This window comes from Pogoniulus pusillus, chromosome 6 (assembly GCF_015220805.1).
Source record: "Pogoniulus pusillus isolate bPogPus1 chromosome 6, bPogPus1.pri, whole genome shotgun sequence".
In the NCBI taxonomy this organism is placed as follows: domain Eukaryota; kingdom Metazoa; phylum Chordata; class Aves; order Piciformes; family Lybiidae; genus Pogoniulus; species Pogoniulus pusillus.
In genome coordinates, this window is record NC_087269.1 from 47,059,274 (window position 1) to 47,065,273 (window position 6,000).

A 6,000-nucleotide genomic window follows, 5' to 3' on the forward strand; every position below is an offset into this window, starting at 1 on the left:
AGCTGAGGGTATATGGGCAATTCCTTATTTCTTCATTTCAGTGTGACATTCTGCACTGAGAAACAGTCATGAAAGCAACACTTTTGTCTTCAAATAAGTTTTATTAATGTTTGCAATGCACACTTTTTTTAGTGGCTCAGTTAACTTTCAGTTCTGTGTAACACTCAGAAGGAGCTCAAGTATTCAGAGTCTGAGATCACGACTGCATTCTTAGCTGAATCCCAGTGGGAATATGGGATAGCATCTGGCCTTTATAAATGAACATAAAGTGGCTGCTGGGAGGGAGAGGGCAATATTCCTCTCCCATTCAATTTTGTATGGGAACAACCACAATGCTCTGAGTGACCAGAATCACTTCTTCCTAGCTTCACTTGCAGCAGGTAACGCAGTGATGGGGGCTTGTCAGTCCTTCAGTCAGCCTAGGCAGCTAAGCAAATACAGAAGTGAAGACTCATTAAATGACATCTGGGCTCTTGGGAGTCCTTGGGACACAGTGCCCGAGCCCCCAGATTTAATGCTTCGTGAAGCTCCTGAGGCAGCATGGCTTGTCTGTATCTCTTCCCATCCCCTGATAAGGAGGCACTGCACTTCTTAGCCTATGACCCAAGCAGAAACATTCCAGTCTGACTTGCAGATGCTAGGGCATTTAACTTTGGTTGGGATATTGAGAAGTCTTTCTCTCGTAAATGGCAAACATTTTGACTAAAAGCTGTCAAATTGAAGCAAGCAGTGAAACCCACAAGGCTTTTCCAGTGTCATTTGGTAGAGAGAAAGGAAAAAGCCTTCGAGGAGAACGTATGAGTCATGGGATTGACTTTCCAGAGGGCTCTTTAGGATTCTTTCAGACCAAGAGTTTTCTAACACTGTCAGAGCAGGGACTGTGTGAAACTCAGCAATTTTGACTGTCATGCTATTTTTCAGTTCCAGCTTTCATCACTTTGTGCCTTTTGGGTCTAACTTTGCCTCCACTTAAGTGGTTGTCAATGTGGAGTAAATCACACGAAGAATATTTAGGGCCATGCTCTTTGCTCAGGAAGAAGGAGCTCAATCCTCTTAAATAAGGGAGCATACTCTCATCCTCTGCATGGCCATGGAAATTCTGGAGAACTAACTGCTAAGCTGAAGATAAGAAATAGTTGTTTTCAGATTTGTAAGGATTCACAGACCTCCACTGCTTCTTAGAACAGAAAAAAATCTGCTCTGTCTTTTGAGAACACAAGAAGAGACTAAAAATGAATGCATTGCACAATGCATGAGCAGCTTCAGTATGAACTAATATATGGGCTTAGGGGGCAGAGGGGTGTCCAGAGTTGGCCCCGGAACAATGAAGCCAGTGATTCATGGCTTTCAGTGGTGAGGCCAATGATTCTTGAATCCCAGCCTCTGTAACTATGCCTTGCCATTCACTCTTTCAGATGCAAAATATTGCAGAGGTTCTTTTTCTAAGGAACACATGCTAAAGGACGTTGGGACTTGCTAACAAGTGGGAAATTGAAGCACTGCTTCTTTACACTTTAGGGTAGAAAATAAACTGGGCTCTTTTTCAGGGAAAAAAGTGATTTTAAGAAGTCTACATGATAACTGACCTGATTTTGACTTAGACCTTTGCACAGGAAACTCATGCAAGTCTGAAGCCTCTAGAGAAGAGCCAGCTTCACAGTAGGAACAGCTTATGTTGTTATTATTAGCAGCCTGAGGTGTGCCAGTTATTTTCCTCCTGGTATTTTGCCATCTCTCTTAACATGCTTTGCCACAACATGACTCACGAGAAGGGGTTTTTCAATGGAGCTCGGTACTTTTGGCACAGATTCCAACTCGGATCGCAGGGAAACCATTTACTTTTCCAATTACGTGATCAAGGCACAACCCCAAGTACTGCAGAGCCTTCTCTTACCATGTTAACCCAGCATGAATGGACAAAGAATAAGCAGAAGAAAGTGTCTGGTGAGCTTTATAGTCAGAAACTGTAAACAAATGTCTCAAGGCAGTCAATTTCCCTTCATTATTTGCATGCTGCTCTTGGACCCTCTTCATGGAATTACTTTTCAGAAATGTATGTCAACAGCAGTGCTAGAGATATGAAAATTACAATTTGTCTCTTCAATAGTTAACATTTAAAGTGATATCTAACTGATCTGCCAGCTTCTATCCTTCATCTGGTGAGGTTTTAAAGCAACAGTTTAGTGGGAAATAACCTGACGTAGTTAGGCTTTTGCTAGAGAAATCTCATTAAAGCAGAAACCTTAAACAAATGTCAGACTTGATTGTCACCTACACACTTCTGCCTATCTAATCCATGCAATGAACTCTCCCCCACTGTGGCAACAGAAAGGGATCTCCTTCACACTTCTAAACTTCAAAACACTCCTTTCCTCTCCTCCTTCCCTCTTCATTTTTCTCTGCCTCTGATCATAGAAATGCTCTCTGTAACTCTTACCCGACAGTGGAAAGCATTCCGGCACGCCACAGATCCTCACATCCATTACTGTTTGCAGACCTGTGTTCCAGGTAGGCAGTGCTGGGCTGGCCCTTGAGCAACCCAAGGCAGGAGAGATTTTGCCACAGATGACAATGAGCATAGGATGAGGCCCACATTGCAAATGGCATCCAAGTGTGGCTTTATGGCAAAGGTGGTTTTCAGCTGATGTAAATGACAGGGCTTCAGTATCTAATGGGTACATTCTTTGTAACTCTGCTTTGTGCAAAAAGCTGTTTTGTTTACTGTGCTTGTGGTTCAAGTGCACAAAATGAAGCACGGTAGTTAAAACCAGGCAAGGAATGTCCCTGATGATTTACCATCTTTTATTTTCATTATTGTATATCTATTAGATGTCACATTGGCTGCTCCTGTCACATTCTGCAATGTGTTTGATGATTCAGGGAATAAATAAAACCCAGGGTTAGCAAATAAATGAGAGCAGAATTGGCAGCACACCAAGTCTGCTTTATTTGATTGAGAGAGAGATGTGTTACATGGCCTGTTTGTTTAAATTATGCCAAGATCTGAGATACACCAGGTGTTGCAGACCACAGAGTAAAGCCCTTAAAATGCTTGCAAAACCTAGATTTCTGTTTACTGGCTTGCCAGAATGCAAAACCAGAAAGCTTACGCTGTGAAGTTGAAAGAATGGGACTGTGTCCTACTCCTTCCTAAACTTTTATGTGAGATATGCACTAACAACGCCTGTCCAGTCCCTCTGTGTCTGTCCCTATGGTAGAATCTGCACTACATGTAATTAGGGAAAGTAATTTTCCACCTTATCCTAGTGATTCCGAAATACCTTAAGACAGTTCTTTAACGCATATCAAATCATGTTGTCTTTATGCAGATAACCTTCCCTTAATCTCACTGCCTAGGAGTTTGGTCTGAGAGTTTTAATCTGTCCAGGTGTTTCACCCCGCTCCCTGTTCCACCAGAGGAAGCTGGAGAGCGAGTTGAAACCAAGGAGAACCTGAGCAAGTCTTTCAGAACAAGCAGGGAATAAAGAGAACTTCCATGCTGCCAGGAGCACAGGGGGTCTAGCACAAATACAACTTAAAACTGTTAATTTTTCCTGTGATCACACTGAGGATGTCTTCAGCAAATTCGCTGAAGAACTGAACGGGCCCCTAGCTTTGTGCTGGCCACCAGGTGTTCTTGCTGCTGTCCACAGCTTCCTGCAGGGTGGGGAAGATGAGTGATCCTCACCCACTTCATTGCAAAGTCAGCCAAGGCAGTTCAAACTACCACAGAAGGCTGTCTGAAGTAATCCACTTAATTTTGCACTGCTGTGGGGCCAATAACCTTTGGCAAAGGAAGAGGTAAAACTATCAGAAGTTTTGTCTTAAGCTAGTTATGCAGTAAACATCAGGCCATAGCCTGGATCAGAGTCAAAATTTGCAGGGAGGGAGATGAGTGGGAGAGAAAGTGGAGAGACAAGGAGGATGGGTGAGGGGAGAGAGAAACAGTGAGAAAAACACAGAGAGATTGCTTGTTCCCTCTTTAACTCAACGATCTGTTAGCAGCCCTCTGAGCATAACATATCTGTCTACTAACAAAATAAAGGCTAATACATGTGAGGCTTCTTTAAGTTTCACCCAGTCCTTCATTTGTTTTAGTGATTCTGTTCCCTGTCTTGAATAGAGTAAGATTACTTTGTAAAAACCAGCTGCAGCAGCAGTGACATGAATTATCTTCCTACCAAAGCACATTGGCCAGGATTCAGTTAGCTCTCAGACTACCTTGTTCTCTGTATCTTCTAGTGCTTATAACTTACAACTGCCTGGAGTGCTTTTATTGTCTGCTTCAAACATCTTGATGGACAAAACATTCCTACTGTCTCTCTCTGTAACTCTCTGTCTTGCCAAAGCCTGAGCTCCAGCGTGCACAAAACACACTGAAGGTGAAGTCTGCTCGAAATCACATTGCATTTAGCAAGAAGACATTGGCATAATCCCAGAAAAACACTGAGAGATCTGTGTTGATCTATCACACAGCACCACAGTATCACCAAGGTTGGAAGAGACCTCACAGATCATCAAGTCCAACCCTTTACCACAGAGTTCAAGGCTAGACCATGGCACCAAGTGCCACGTCCAATCTTGCCTTGAACAGCTCCAGGGACGGCAACTCCACCACCTCCCCTGGCAGCCCATTCCAGTGCCCAATGACTCTCACAGTAAAGGACTTTCTCCTCACCTCAAGCCTAAATTTCCCCTGGCGTAGCTTGAGGGAAATCTAATGAAGAAGGTAATAATGCCATGCTTAGGTGGAAGCATGGACTTGTCTATGTTGGCTAATGTGGCTGAGCAGGGATAAACAAAGAGATCCCTAGGATAAATTCCCAATTCCAGCAAAGCCAGAGGTAAAACTGCATGTGGCTGTATCGAGATCAGCATTTCATATATATAATCTCTGTATTTTCGTAATCATATTTGTAAGTGATCAGTTCTCTGTCTGCATAAGATGTGGAGATTACTGTTGTACAAAGACAGCTGCACATTTTAAAAGATAGTTTTCCTCAGAAGTTTCTTGCCAAGCAATTCAAGAATCTGCTCATTCTTCGTTAACATGAGCATGAGTATTAGAACACAGGATGAACTATGTGTGCAAAAAAACCCTACTGCTTATCTCACTGCTAGATTTTTCAAAGCCACTTTTAATGGTCTTGCAAGCAAAATAGACTCAATAGATCCAATCTGCCAATATGTTACTCCATTTGTATGTCAGTGTAAGTCCATTGATTTTTGTGCTATTATGCCACATAAAAATGAAATAACAGGGCACTGAATCAAACCCATTCAAAGACCGACTGATGGCCCTGCTCAGAAATCAGATGAATGAAGGAAAACTAAATATGGTGAGAGAAGCTTATGTTCCAGCTGTGCTGTAGTGGAAGGAAGGATCACACACACTAACAAACAAGCTACTTTCAATGACATGTTTCATAGTGGAGAAGTCATGTGAAATATCATCAAAGCTATGTAATTTTATCTTTTTTTAAAGCCTCATCATGGTCTAAAAATAGCCTCTAGCTTGTTTTTCTTCTCTGAGAACTCCACTGATGGTGAGTTCTGCATTTCTATTTCTTCACAGAATAAAGTTTGCTAAGTATGGGTTACACACGCAGAAAGATTTGTTGCTCTGGGACTTGGGACAAAATCTAATTTTAGTAGGCTCTCTGCTTTTGCTTGTAGTGGTGAGGCAGAAGATCAAATGTACTGTTTGGTTGTGTTAGAGCCATGTGTTTGCACTGGTTACAAGGTTCATTTTCATAATTCCTTAAACTGTTGGCCTTTACCCTAACATGAAAGCAGCCCTTATTCCACTCAGCCCTCAGTGCACCCAAATTACTGAAAAAGGGCCCTCTGTGTACCCTGAAGTTTGGTTCACACCAGGCAGCTTCCTGCTTAGGGTAATTTAAACCAAAAGACAGCTACTGCCTTTCTCTAACTAGGTGCTGTAGGCCACAGTATGTCACGGGCTCAAACTGCGTTACGTCACTTCACCAAGCAAGTCTC